A 16,165-nucleotide genomic window follows, 5' to 3' on the forward strand; every position below is an offset into this window, starting at 1 on the left:
CAGCCCCTACAACCACAAAAAGGAATGGAGTCATTAGCACTTATGGTTTGTAAATGGCACCCAGAATTATGTTGCACGAAGCACAATTTCACATCATTCTGGGTTCATTTGTGTGAAAACAAGGTCCAATCAGGCTGAAACGTTACAAGAAGGTAGAATCTATTGAGTTGTAAGTGATCTGAACGTTTCATGATGATCGCACATTCCTATAGGGGGTCAAACCATGTCCCAAAGGTCACCGGGCCTGATGTCACATTAAAGAAGTAGTCCAGTTACACCTTTGTGGGCTTATAACTTGGCTTCTGAATGTCCTAGAGAGGTCAGGTTTGTTTTAGTGTACTCCAATCAACAGCCCCTACAACCACAAAAAGGAATGGAGTCATTAGCACTTATGGTTTGTAAATGGCACCCAGAATTATGTTGCACGAAGCACAGTTTCACATCATTCTGGGTTCATTTGTGTGAAAACAAGGTCCAATCAGGCAGAAACGTTACAGGAAGGTAGAATCTATTGAGTTGTAAGTGATCTGAACATTTCATGATGATAGCACTTTCCTAAGGGTGTCAAACCATGTCCCAAAGGTCACCGGATCTGGTGTCAATTTAAAGAAGTAGTCCAGTTACACATTTGTGGGCTTATAACTTGGCTTCTGAATGTCCTAGAGAGATCAGGTTTGTTTTAGTATACTCCAATCAAAAGCCCCTACAACCACAAAAAGGAATGGAGTCATTAGCACTTATGGTTTTTAAATGGCACCTAGAATTATGTTGCACGAAGCACAATTTCACATCATTCTGGGTTCATTTGTGTGAAAACAAGGTGCAATCAGGCTGAAACGTTACAGGAAGGTAGAATCTATTGAGTTGTAAGTGATCTGAACGTTTCATGATGATAGCATTTTTCTAAGGGGGTCAAACCATGTCCCAAATGTCACCGGATCTGGTGTCAATTTAAAGTAGTAGTCCAGTTACACATTTGTGGGCTTATAACTTGGCTTCTGAATGTCCTAGAGAGATCAGGTTTGTTTTACTGTACTCCAATCAACAGCCCCTACAACCACAAAAAGGAATGGAGTCATTAGCACTTATGGTTTGTAAATGGCACCCAGAATTATGTTGCACGAAGCACAATTTCACATCATTCTGGGTTCATTTGTGTGAAAACAAGGTCCAATCAGGCAGAAACGTTACAGGAAGGTAGAATCTATTGAGTTGTAAGTGATCTGAACGTTTCATGATGATAGCACTGTCCTATAGGGGGTCAAACCATGTCCCAAAGGTCACTGGGCCTGGTGTCACTTTCAAGAAGTAGTCCAGTTACACCTTTGTGGGCTTATAACTTGGCTTCTGAATGTCCTAGAGAGATCAGGGTTGTTTTAGTGTACTCCAATCAACAGCCCCTACAACCACAAAAAGGAATGGAGTCATTAGCACTTATGGTTCTTAAATGGCACCCAGAATTATGTTGCACGAAGCACAATTTCACATCATTCTGGGTCCATTTGTGTGAAAACAAGGTCCAATCTGGCTGAAACGTTACAGGAAGTTAGAATCTATTGAGTTGTAAGTGATCTGAACGTTTCAAGATGATCGCACATTCCTATAGGGGGTAAAACCATGTCCCAAAGGTCACCGGGCCTGGTGTCACTTTAAAGAAGTAGTCCAGTTACATCTTTGTAGGCTTATAACTTGGCTTCTGAATGTCCTAGAGAGATCAGGTTTGTTTTAATGTACTCCAATCAACAGCCCCTACAACCACAAAAAGGATTGGAGTCATTAGCACTTATGGTTTGTAAATGGCACCCAGAATTATGTTGCACGAAGCACAATTTCACATCATTCTGGGTTCATTTGTGTGAAAACAAGGTCCAATCAGGCAGAAACGTTACAGGAAGGTAGAATCTATTGAGTTGTAAGTGATCTGAACGTTTCATGATGATCGCACTTTCCTAAGGGGGTCAAACCATGTCGCAATGGTCACCGGATCTGGTGTCACTTTAAAGAATTAGTCCAGTTACACATTAGTGGGCTTATAACTTGGCTTCTGAATGTCCTAGAGAGATCAGGTTTGTTTTAGTGTACTCCAATCAACAGCCCCTACAACCACAAAAAGGAATGGAGTCATTAGCACTTATGGTTTTTAAATGGCACCCAGAATTATGTTGCACAAAGCACAATTTCACATCATTCTGGGTTCATTTGTGTGAAAACAAAGTCCAATCAGGCTGAAACGTTACAGGAAGGTAGAATCTACTGAGTTGTAAGTGATCTGAACGTTTCATGATGATAGCACTTTCCTAAGGGGGTCAAACCATGTCCCAAAGATCACCGGATCTGGTGTCAATTTAAAGAAGTAGTCCAGTTACACCTTTGTGGGCTTATAACTTGGCTTCTGAATATCCTAGAGAGGTCAGGTTTGTTTTAGAGTACTCCAGTTAACAGCCCCCATTACCCCAAAGAGGAATGGAGTCATTAGCACTTATGGTTTTTAAATGGCACCCAGAATTATGTTGCACGAAGCACACTTTCACATCATTCTGGGTTCATTTGTGTGAAAACAAGGTCCAATCAGGCTGAAACGTTACAGGAAGTTGGAATCTATTCAGTTGCAAGTGATCTGAACATTTCATGATGATAGCACTTTCCTAAGGGGGTCAAACCATGTCCCAAAGGTCACCGGATCTGGTGTCAATTTAAAGAAGTAGTCCAGTTACACATTTGTGGGCTTAAAACGTGGCTTCTGAATGTCCTAGAGAGATCAGGTTTGTTTTAGTATACTCCAATCAACAGCCCCTACAACCACAAAAAGGAATGGAGTCATTAGCACTTATGGTTTTTAAATGGCACCCAGAATTATGTTGCACGAAGCACAATTTCACATCATTCTGGGTTCATTTGTGTGAAAACAATGTCCAATCAGGCTGAAACGTTACAGGAAGGTAGAATCTACTGAGTTGTAAGTGATCTGAACGTTTCATGATGATAGCACTTTCCTAAGGGGGTCAAACCATGTCCCAAAGATCACCGGATCTGGTGTCAATTTAAAGAAGTAGTCCAGTTACACATTTGTGGGCTTATAACTTGGCTTCTGAATGTCCTAGAGAGATCAGGTTTGTTTTAGTGTACTCCAATCAACAGCCCCTACAACCACAAAAAGGAATGGAGTCATTAGCACTTATGGTTTGTAAATGGCACCCAGAATTATGTTGCACGAAGCACAATTTCACATCATTCTGGGTTCATTTGTGTGAAAACAAGGTCCAATCAGGCTGAAACGTTACAGGACGTTAGAATCTATTGAGTTGTAAGTGATCTGAACGTTTCATGATGATAGCACTTTCCTAAGGGGGTCAAACCATGTCCCAAAGATCACCGGATCTGGTGTCAATTTAAAGAAGTAGTCCAGTTACACCTTTGTGGGCTTATAACTTGGCTTCTGAATATCCTAGAGAGGTCAGGTTTGTTTTAGAGTACTCCAGTTAACAGCCCCCATTACCCCAAAGAGTAATGGAGTCATTAGCACTTATGGTTTTTAAATGGCACCCAGAATTATGTTGCACGAAGCACATTTTCTCATCATTCTGGGTTCATTTGTGTGAAAACAAGGTCCAATCAGGCTGAAACGTTACAGGAAGTTAGAATCTATTGAGTTGTAAGTGATTTGAACATTTCATGATGATAGCACTTTCCTAAGGGGGTCTAACCATGTCCCAAAGGTCACCGGATCTGGTGTCAATTTAAAGAAGTAGTCCAGTTACACATTTGTGGGCTTATAACGTGGCTTCTGAATGTCCTAGAGAGATCAGGTTTGTTTTAGTATACTCCAATCAACAGCCCCTACAACCACAAAAAGGAATGGAGTCATTAGCACTTATGGTTTTTAAATGGCACCCAGAATTATGTTGCACGAAGCACAATTTCACATCATTCTGGGTTCATTTGTGTGAAAACAATGTCCAATCAGGCTGAAACGTTACAGGAAGGTAGAATCTACTGAGTTGTAAGTGATCTGAACGTTTCATGATGATAGCACTTTCCTAAGGGGGTCAAACCATGTCCCAAAGATCACCGGATCTGGTGTCAATTTAAAGAAGTAGTCCAGTTACACATTTGTGGGCTTATAACTTGGCTTCTGAATGTCCTAGAGAGATCAGGTTTGTTTTAGTGTACTCCAATCAACAGCCCCTACAACCACAAAAAGGAATGGAGTCATTAGCACTTATGGTTTGAAAATGGCACCCAGAATTATGTTGCACGAAGCACAATTTCACATCATTCTGGGTTCATTTGTGTGAAAACAAGGTCCAATCAGGCTGAAACGTTACAGGACGTTAGAATCTATTGAGTTGTAAGTGATCTGAACGTTTCATGATGATAGCACTTTCCTAAGGGGGTCAAACCATGTCCCAAAGATCACCGGATCTGGTGTCAATTTAAAGAAGTAGTCCAGTTACACCTTTGTGGGCTTATAACTTGGCTTCTGAATATCCTAGAGAGGTCAGGTTTGTTTTAGAGTACTCCAGTTAACAGCCCCCATTACCCCAAAGAGTAATGGAGTCATTAGCACTTATGGTTTTTAAATGGCACCCAGAATTATGTTGCACGAAGCACATTTTCTCATCATTCTGGGTTCATTTGTGTGAAAACAAGGTCCAATCAGGCTGAAACGTTACAGGAAGTTAGAATCTATTGAGTTGTAAGTGATTTGAACATTTCATGATGATAGCACTTTCCTAAGGGGGTCTAACCATGTCCCAAAGGTCACCGGATCTGGTGTCAATTTAAAGAAGTAGTCCAGTTACACATTTGTGGGCTTATAACGTGGCTTCTGAATGTCCTAGAGAGATCAGGTTTGTTTTAGTATACTCCAATCAACAGCCCCTACAACCACAAAAAGGAATGGAGTCATTAGCACTTATGGTTTTTAAATGGCACCCAGAATTATGTTGCACGAAACACAATCTCACATCATTCTGGGTTCATTTGTGTGAAAACAAGGTCCAATCAGGCTGAAACGTTACAGGAAGGTAGAATCTATTGAGTTGTAAGTGATCTGAACGTTTAATGATGATAGCACTTTCCTAAGGGGGTCAAACCATGTCCCAAAGGTCACCGGATCTGGTGTCAATTTAAAGAAGTAGTCCAGTTACACATTTGTGGGCTTATAACTTGGCTTCTGAATGTCCTAGAGAGATCAGGTTTATTGTAGTGTACTCCAATCAACAGCCCCTACAACCACAAAAAGGAATGGAGTCATTAGCACTTATGGTTTGTAAATGGCACCCAGAATTATGTTGCACGAAGCACTATTTCACATCATTCTGGGTCCATTTGTGTGAAAACAAGGTCCAATCAGGCTGAAACGTTACAGGAAGGTAGAATCTATTGAGTTGTAAGTGATCTGAACGTTTCATGATGATAGCACTTTCCTAAGGGGGTCAAACCATGTCCCAAAGGTCACCGGATCTGGTGTCAATTTAAAGAAGTAGTCCAGTTACACATTTGTGGGCTTATAACTTGGCTTCTGAATGTCCTAGAGTGATCAGGTTTGTTTTAGTGTACTCCAATCAACAGCCCCTAGAACCACAAAAAGGAATGGAGACATTAGCACTTATGGTTTTTAAATGGCACCCAGAATTATGTTGCACGAAGCACAATTTCACATCATTCTGGGTTCATTTGTGTGAAAACAAGGTCCAGTCAGGCTGAAATATTACAGGAAGGTAGAATCTATTGAGTTTTAAGTGATCTGAACGTTTCATGATGATAGCACTTTCCTAAGGGGGTCAAACCATGTCCCAAAGGTCACCGGATCTGGTGTCTAAAAAAGTAGTCCAGTTACACATTTGTGGGCTTATAACTTGGCTTCTGAATGTCCTAGAGAGATCAGGTTTGTTTTAGTATACTCCAATCAACAGCCCCTACAACCACAAAAAGGAATGGAGTCATTAGCACTTATGGTTTTTAAATGGCACCCAGAATTATGTTGCACGAAGCACAATTTCACATCATTCTGGGTTCATTTGTGTGAAAACAAGGTCCAATCAGGCTGAAACGTTACAGGAAGGTAGAATATATTGAGTTGTAAGTGATCTGAACGTTTCATGATGATAGCACTTTCCTAAGGGGGTCAAACCATGTCCCAAAGGTCACCGGATCTGGTGTGAATTTAAAGAAGTAGTCCAGTTACACATTTGTGGGCTTATAACTTGGCTTCTGAATGTCCTAGAGAGATCAGGTTTGTTTTAGTGTACTCCAATCAACAGCCCCTACAACCACAAAAAGGAATGGAGTCATTAGCACTTATGGTTTGTAAATGGCACCCAGAATTATGTTGCACGAAGCACAATTTCACATCATTCTGGGTCCATTTGTGTGAAAACAAGGTCCAATCAGGCTGAAACATTACAGGAAGGTAGAATCTATTAAGTTGTAAGTGATCTGAACGTTTCATGATGATAGCACTTCCCTAAGGGGGTCAAACCATGTCCCAAAGGTCATTGGATCTGGTGTCTAAAGAAGTAGTCCAGTTACACATTTGTGGGCTTATAACTTGGCTTCTGAATGTCCTAGAGAGATCAGGTTTGTTTTAGTATACTCCAATCAACAGCCCCTACAACCACAAAAAGGAATGGAGTCATTAGCACTTATGGTTTTTAAATGGCACCCAGAATTATGTTGCACGAAGCACAATTTCACATCATTCTGGGTTCATTTGTGTGAAAACAAGGTACAATCAGGCTGAAACATTACAGGAAGGTAGAATCTATTGAGTTGTAAGTGATCTGAACATTTCATGATGATAGCACTTTCCTAAGGGGGTCAAACCATGTCCCAAAGATCACCGGATCTGGTGTCAATTTAAATAAGTAGTCCAGTTACACCTTTGTGGGCTTATAACTTGGCTTCTGAATATCCTAGAGAGGTCAGGTTTGTTTTAGAGTACTCCAGTTAACAGCCCCCATTACCCCAAAGAGTAATGGAGTCATTAGCACTTATGGTTTTTAAATGGCACCCAGAATTATGTTGCACGAAGCACACTTTCTCATCATTCTGGGTTCATTTGTGTGAAAACAAGGTCCAATCAGGCTGAAACGTTACAGAAAGTTAGAATCTATTGAGTTGTAAGTGATCTGAACATTTCATGATGATAGCACTTTCCTAAGGGGGTCAAACCATGTCCCAAAGGTCACCGGATCTGGTGTCAATTTAAAGAAGTAGTCCAGTTACACATTTGTGGGCTTATAACGTGGCTTCTGAATGTCCTAGAGAGATCAGGTTTGTTTTAGTATACTCCAATCAACAGCCCCTACAACCACAAAAAGGAATGGAGTCATTAGCACTTATGGTTTTTAAATGGCACCCAGAATTATGTTGCACGAAACACAATTTCACATCATTCTGGGTTCATTTGTGTGAAAACAAGGTCCAATCAGGCAGAAACGTTACAGGAAGGTAGAATCTATTGAGTTGTAAGTGATCTGAACGTTTAATGATGATAGCACTTTCCTAAGGGGGTCAAACCATGTCGCAATGGTCACCGGATCTGGTGTCACTTTAAAGAATTAGTCCAGTTACACATTAGTGGGCTTATAACTTGGCTTCTGAATGTCCTAGAGAGATCAGGTTTGTTTTAGTGTACTCCAATCAACAGCCCCTACAACCACAAAAAGGAATGGAGTCATTAGCACTTATGGTTTTTAAATGGCACCCAGAATTATGTTGCACAAAGCACAATTTCACATCATTCTGGGTTCATTTGTGTGAAAACAAAGTCCAATCAGGCTGAAACGTTACAGGAAGGTAGAATCTACTGAGTTGTAAGTGATCTGAACGTTTCATGATGATAGCACTTTCCTAAGGGGGTCAAACCATGTCCCAAAGATCACCGGATCTGGTGTCAATTTAAAGAAGTAGTCCAGTTACACCTTTGTGGGCTTATAACTTGGCTTCTGAATATCCTAGAGAGGTCAGGTTTGTTTTAGAGTACTCCAGTTAACAGCCCCCATTACCCCAAAGAGGAATGGAGTCATTAGCACTTATGGTTTTTAAATGGCACCCAGAATTATGTTGCACGAAGCACACTTTCACATCATTCTGGGTTCATTTGTGTGAAAACAAGGTCCAATCAGGCTGAAACGTTACAGGAAGTTGGAATCTATTCAGTTGTAAGTGATCTGAACATTTCATGATGATAGCACTTTCCTAAGGGGGTCAAACCATGTCCCAAAGGTCACCGGATCTGGTGTCAATTTAAAGAAGTAGTCCAGTTACACATTTGTGGGCTTAAAACGTGGCTTCTGAATGTCCTAGAGAGATCAGGTTTGTTTTAGTATACTCCAATCAACAGCCCCTACAACCACAAAAAGGAATGGAGTCATTAGCACTTATGGTTTTTAAATGGCACCCAGAATTATGTTGCACGAAGCACAATTTCACATCATTCTGGGTTCATTTGTGTGAAAACAATGTCCAATCAGGCTGAAACGTTACAGGAAGGTAGAATCTACTGAGTTGTAAGTGATCTGAACGTTTCATGATGATAGCACTTTCCTAAGGGGGTCAAACCATGTCCCAAAGATCACCGGATCTGGTGTCAATTTAAAGAAGTAGTCCAGTTACACATTTGTGGGCTTATAACTTGGCTTCTGAATGTCCTAGAGAGATCAGGTTTGTTTTAGTGTACTCCAATCAACAGCCCCTACAACCACAAAAAGGAATGGAGTCATTAGCACTTATGGTTTGTAAATGGCACCCAGAATTATGTTGCACGAAGCACAATTTCACATCATTCTGGGTTCATTTGTGTGAAAACAAGGTCCAATCAGGCTGAAACGTTACAGGACGTTAGAATCTATTGAGTTGTAAGTGATCTGAACGTTTCATGATGATAGCACTTTCCTAAGGGGGTCAAACCATGTCCCAAAGATCACCGGATCTGGTGTCAATTTAAAGAAGTAGTCCAGTTACACCTTTGTGGGCTTATAACTTGGCTTCTGAATATCCTAGAGAGGTCAGGTTTGTTTTAGAGTACTCCAGTTAACAGCCCCCATTACCCCAAAGAGTAATGGAGTCATTAGCACTTATGGGTTTTAAATGGCACCCAGAATTATGTTGCACGAAGCACATTTTCTCATCATTCTGGGTTCATTTGTGTGAAAACAAGGTCCAATCAGGCTGAAACGTTACAGGAAGTTAGAATCTATTGAGTTGTAAGTGATTTGAACATTTCATGATGATAGCACTTTCCTAAGGGGGTCTAACCATGTCCCAAAGGTCACCGGATCTGGTGTCAATTTAAAGAAGTAGTCCAGTTACACATTTGTGGGCTTATAACGTGGCTTCTGAATGTCCTAGAGAGATCAGGTTTGTTTTAGTATACTCCAATCAACAGCCCCTACAACCACAAAAAGGAATGGAGTCATTAGCACTTATGGTTTTTAAATGGCACCCAGAATTATGTTGCACGAAGCACAATTTCACATCATTCTGGGTTCATTTGTGTGAAAACAATGTCCAATCAGGCTGAAACGTTACAGGAAGGTAGAATCTACTGAGTTGTAAGTGATCTGAACGTTTCATGATGATAGCACTTTCCTAAGGGGGTCAAACCATGTCCCAAAGATCACCGGATCTGGTGTCAATTTAAAGAAGTAGTCCAGTTACACATTTGTGGGCTTATAACTTGGCTTCTGAATGTCCTAGAGAGATCAGGTTTGTTTTAGTGTACTCCAATCAACAGCCCCTACAACCACAAAAAGGAATGGAGTCATTAGCACTTATGGTTTGTAAATGGCACCCAGAATTATGTTGCACGAAGCACAATTTCACATCATTCTGGGTTCATTTGTGTGAAAACAAGGTCCAATCAGGCTGAAACGTTACAGGACGTTAGAATCTATTGAGTTGTAAGTGATCTGAACGTTTCATGATGATAGCACTTTCCTAAGGGGGTCAAACCATGTCCCAAAGATCACCGGATCTGGTGTCAATTTAAAGAAGTAGTCCAGTTACACCTTTGTGGGCTTATAACTTGGCTTCTGAATATCCTAGAGAGGTCAGGTTTGTTTTAGAGTACTCCAGTTAACAGCCCCCATTACCCCAAAGAGTAATGGAGTCATTAGCACTTATGGTTTTTAAATGGCACCCAGAATTATGTTGCACGAAGCACATTTTCTCATCATTCTGGGTTCATTTGTGTGAAAACAAGGTCCAATCAGGCTGAAACGTTACAGGAAGTTAGAATCTATTGAGTTGTAAGTGATTTGAACATTTCATGATGATAGCACTTTCCTAAGGGGGTCTAACCATGTCCCAAAGGTCACCGGATCTGGTGTCAATTTAAAGAAGTAGTCCAGTTACACATTTGTGGGCTTATAACGTGGCTTCTGAATGTCCTAGAGAGATCAGGTTTGTTTTAGTATACTCCAATCAACAGCCCCTACAACCACAAAAAGGAATGGAGTCATTAGCACTTATGGTTTTTAAATGGCACCCAGAATTATGTTGCACGAAACACAATCTCACATCATTCTGGGTTCATTTGTGTGAAAACAAGGTCCAATCAGGCTGAAACGTTACAGGAAGGTCGAATCTATTGAGTTGTAAGTGATCTGAACGTTTAATGATGATAGCACTTTCCTAAGGGGGTCAAACCATGTCCCAAAGGTCACCGGATCTGGTGTCAATTTAAAGAAGTAGTCCAGTTACACATTTGTGGGCTTATAACTTGGCTTCTGAATGTCCTAGAGAGATCAGGTTTATTGTAGTGTACTCCAATCAACAGCCCCTACAACCACAAAAAGGAATGGAGTCATTAGCACTTATGGTTTGTAAATGGCACCCAGAATTATGTTGCACGAAGCACTATTTCACATCATTCTGGGTCCATTTGTGTGAAAACAAGGTCCAATCAGGCTGAAACGTTACAGGAAGGTAGAATCTATTGAGTTGTAAGTGATCTGAACGTTTCATGATGATAGCACTTTCCTAAGGGGGTCAAACCATGTCCCAAAGGTCACCGGATCTGGTGTCAATTTAAAGAAGTAGTCCAGTTACACATTTGTGGGCTTATAACTTGGCTTCTGAATGTCCTAGAGTGATCAGGTTTGTTTTAGTGTACTCCAATCAACAGCCCCTAGAACCACAAAAAGGAATGGAGACATTAGCACTTATGGTTTTTAAATGGCACCCAGAATTATGTTGCACGAAGCACAATTTCACATCATTCTGGGTTCATTTGTGTGAAAACAAGGTCCAATCAGGCTGAAATATTACAGGAAGGTAGAATCTATTGAGTTTTAAGTGATCTGAACGTTTCATGATGATAGCACTTTCCTAAGGGGGTCAAACCATGTCCCAAAGGTCACCGGATCTGGTGTCTAAAAAAGTAGTCCAGTTACACATTTGTGGGCTTATAACTTGGCTTCTGAATGTCCTAGAGAGATCAGGTTTGTTTTAGTATACTCCAATCAACAGCCCCTACAACCACAAAAAGGAATGGAGTCATTAGCACTTATGGTTTTTAAATGGCACCCAGAATTATGTTGCACGAAGCACAATTTCACATCATTCTGGGTTCATTTGTGTGAAAACAAGGTCCAATCAGGCTGAAACGTTACAGGAAGGTAGAATATATTGAGTTGTAAGTGATCTGAACGTTTCATGATGATAGCACTTTCCTAAGGGGGTCAAACCATGTCCCAAAGGTCACCGGATCTGGTGTGAATTTAAAGAAGTAGTCCAGTTACACATTTGTGGGCTTATAACTTGGCTTCTGAATGTCCTAGAGAGATCAGGTTTGTTTTAGTGTACTCCAATCAACAGCCCCTACAACCACAAAAAGGAATGGAGTCATTAGCACTTATGGTTTGTAAATGGCACCCAGAATTATGTTGCACGAAGCACAATTTCACATCATTCTGGGTCCATTTGTGTGAAAACAAGGTCCAATCAGGCTGAAACATTACAGGAAGGTAGAATCTATTAAGTTGTAAGTGATCTGAACGTTTCATGATGATAGCACTTCCCTAAGGGGGTCAAACCATGTCCCAAAGGTCATTGGATCTGGTGTCTAAAGAAGTAGTCCAGTTACACATTTGTGGGCTTATAACTTGGCTTCTGAATGTCCTAGAGAGATCAGGTTTGTTTTAGTATACTCCAATCAACAGCCCCTACAACCACAAAAAGGAATGGAGTCATTAGCACTTATGGTTTTTAAATGGCACCCAGAATTATGTTGCACGAAGCACAATTTCACATCATTCTGGGTTCATTTGTGTGAAAACAAGGTACAATCAGGCTGAAACATTACAGGAAGGTAGAATCTATTGAGTTGTAAGTGATCTGAACATTTCATGATGATAGCACTTTCCTAAGGGGGTCAAACCATGTCCCAAAGATCACCGGATCTGGTGTCAATTTAAATAAGTAGTCCAGTTACACCTTTGTGGGCTTATAACTTGGCTTCTGAATATCCTAGAGAGGTCAGGTTTGTTTTAGAGTACTCCAGTTAACAGCCCCCATTACCCCAAAGAGTAATGGAGTCATTAGCACTTATGGTTTTTAAATGGCACCCAGAATTATGTTGCACGAAGCACACTTTCTCATCATTCTGGGTTCATTTGTGTGAAAACAAGGTCCAATCAGGCTGAAACGTTACAGGAAGTTAGAATCTATTGAGTTGTAAGTGATCTGAACATTTCATGATGATAGCACTTTCCTAAGGGGGTCAAACCATGTCCCAAAGGTCACCGGATCTGGTGTCAATTTAAAGAAGTAGTCCAGTTACACATTTGTGGGCTTATAACGTGGCTTCTGAATGTCCTAGAGAGATCAGGTTTGTTTTAGTATACTCCAATCAACAGCCCCTACAACCACAAAAAGGAATGGAGTCATTAGCACTTATGGTTTTTAAATGGCACCCAGAATTATGTTGCACGAAACACAATTTCACATCATTCTGGGTTCATTTGTGTGAAAACAAGGTCCAATCAGGCTGAAACGTTACAGGAAGGTAGAATCTATTGAGTTGTAAGTGATCTGAACGTTTAATGATGATAGCACTTTCCTAAGGGGGTCAAACCATGTCCCAAAGGTCACCGGATCTGGTGTCTAAAAAAGTAGTCCAGTTACACATTTGTGGGCTTATAACTTGGCTTCTGAATGTCCTAGAGAGATCAGGTTTGTTTTAGTGTACTCCAATCAATAGCCCCTACAACCACAAAAAGGAATGGAGTCATTAGCACTTATGGTTTGTAAATGGCACCCAGAATTATGTTGCACGAAGCACAATTTCACATCATTCTGGGTCCATTTGTGTGAAAACAAGGTCCAATCAGGCTGAAACATTACAGGAAGGTAGAATCTATTAAGTTGTAAGTGATCTGAATGTTTCATGATGATAGCACTTCCCTAAGGGGGTCAAACCATGTCCCAAAGGTCATTGGATCTGGTGTCTAAAGAAGTAGTCCAGTTACACATTTGTGGGCTTATAACTTGGCTTCTGAATGTCCTAGAGAGATCAGGTTTGTTTTAGTATACTCCAATCAACAGCCCCTACAACCACAAAAAGGAATGGAGTCATTAGCACTTATGGTTTTTAAATGGCACCCAGAATTATGTTGCACGAAGCACAATTTCACATCATTCTGGGTTCATTTGTGTGAAAACAAGGTACAATCAGGCTGAAACGTTACAGGAAGGTAGAATCTATTGAGTTGTAAGTGATCTGAACATTTCATGACGATAGCACTTTCCTAAGGGGGTCAAACCATGTCCCAAAGGTCACCGGATCTGGTGTCAATTTAAAGAAGTAGTCCAGTTACACATTTGTGGGCTTATAACTTGGCTTCTGAATGTCCTAGAGCGATCAGGTTTGCTTTAGTGTACTCCAATCAACAGCCCTTACAACCACAAAAAGGAATGGAGACATTAGCACTTATGGTTTTTAAATGGCACCCAGAATTATGTTGCACGAAGCACAATTTCACATCATTCTGGGTTCATTTGTGTGAAAACAAGGTCCAATCAGGCTGAAACGTTACAGGAAGGTAGAATCTACTGAGTTGTAAGTGATCTGAACGTTTCATGATGATAGCACTTTCCTAAGGGGGTCAAACCATGTCCCAAAGATCACCGGATCTGGTGTCAATTTAAAGAAGTAGTCCAGTTACACATTTGTGGGCTTATAACTTGGCTTCTGAATGTCCTAGAGAGATCAGGTTTGTTTTAGTGTACTCCAATCAACAGCCCCTACAACCACAAAAAGGAATGGAGTCATTAGCACTTATGGTTTGTAAATGGCACCCAGAATTATGTTGCACGAAGCACAATTTCACATCATTCTGGGTCCATTTGTGTGAAAACAAGGTCCAATCAGGCTGAAACGCTACAAGAAGGTAGAATCTATTGAGTTGTAAGTGATCTGAACATTTCAAGATGATCGCACATTCCTATAGGGGGTAAAACCATGTCCCAAAGGTCACTGGGCCTGGTGTCACTTTAAAGAAGTAGTCCAGTTACACCTTTGTGGGCTTATAACTTGGCTTCTGAATGTCCTATAGAGGTTAGGTTTGTTTTAGTGTACTCCAATCAACAGCCCCTACAACCACAAAAAGGAATGAAGTCATTAGCACTTATGGTTTGTAAATGGCACCCAGAATTATGTTGCACGAAGCACGATTTCACATCATTCTGGGTCCGTTTGTGTGAAAACAAGGTCCAATCAGGCTGAAACGTTACAGGAAGGTAGAATCTATTGAGTTGTAAGTGATCTGAACGTTTCATGATGATAGAACTTTCCTAAGGGGGTCAAACCATGTCCCAAAGGTCACTGGATCTGGTGTCAATTTAAAGAAGTAGTCCAGTTACACATTTGTGGGCTTATAACTTGGCTTCTGAATGTCCTAGAGAGATCAGGTTTGTTTTAATGTACTCCAATCAACAGCCCCTACAACCACAAAAAGGAATGGAGTCATTAGCACTTATGGTTTGTAAGTGGCACCCAGAATTATGTTGCACGAAGCACAATTTCACATCATTCTGGGTCAATTTGTGTGAAAACAAGGTCCAATCCGGCTGAAACGCTACAAGAAGGTAGAATCTATTGAGTTTTAAGTGATCTGAACGTTTCAAGATGATCGCACATTCCTATAGGGGGTCCAACCATGTCCCAAAGGTCACCGGGCCAAGTGTCACTTTAAAGAAGTAGTCCAGTTACACCTTTGTGGGCTTATAAGTTGGCTTCTGAATGTCCTAGAGAGGTTAGGTTTGTTTTAGTGTACTCCAATCAACAGCCCCTACAACCACAAAAAGGAATGGAGTCATTAGCATTTATGGTTTGTAAATGGCACCCAGAATTATTTTGCACGAAGCACAATTTCACATCATTCTGGGTTCATTTGTGTGAAAACAAGGTCCAATCAGGCTGAAATGTTACAGGAAGGTAGAATCTATTGAGTTGTAAGTGATCTGAACGTTTAATGATGATAGCACTTTCCTAAGGGGGTCAAACCATGTCCCAAAGGTCACCGGATCTGGTGTCAATTTAAAGAAGTAGTCCAGTTACACATTTGTGGGCTTATAACTTGGCTTCTGAATGTCCTAGAGAGATAAGGTTTATTGTAGTGTACTCCAATCAACAGCCCCTACAACCACAAAAAGGAATGGAGTCATTAGCACTTATGGTTTGTAAATGGCACCCAGAATTATGTTGCACGAAGCACTATTTCACATCATTCTGGGTCTATTTGTGTGAAAACAAGGTCCAATCAGGCTGAAACGTTACAGGAAGGTAGAATCTATTGAGTTGTAAGTGATCTGAACGTTTCATGATGATAGCACTTTCCTAAGGGGGTCAAACCATGTCCCAAAGGTCACCGGATCTGGTGTCAATTTAAAGAAGTAGTCCAGTTACACATTTGTGGGCTTATAACTTGGCTTCTGAATGTCCTAGAGTGATCAGGTTTGTTTTAGTGTACTCCAATCAACAGCCCCTAGAACCACAAAAAGGAATGGAGACATTAGCACTTATGGTTTTTAAATGGCACCCAGAATTATGTTGCACGAAGCACAATTTCACATCATTCTGGGTTCATTTGTGTGAAAACAAGGTCCAATCAGGCTGAAATATTACAGGAAGGTAGAATCTATTGAGTTTTAAGTG

The sequence above is a fragment of the Nothobranchius furzeri genome, chromosome 4 (assembly GCF_043380555.1).
Source record: "Nothobranchius furzeri strain GRZ-AD chromosome 4, NfurGRZ-RIMD1, whole genome shotgun sequence".
NCBI lineage: Eukaryota > Metazoa > Chordata > Actinopteri > Cyprinodontiformes > Nothobranchiidae > Nothobranchius > Nothobranchius furzeri.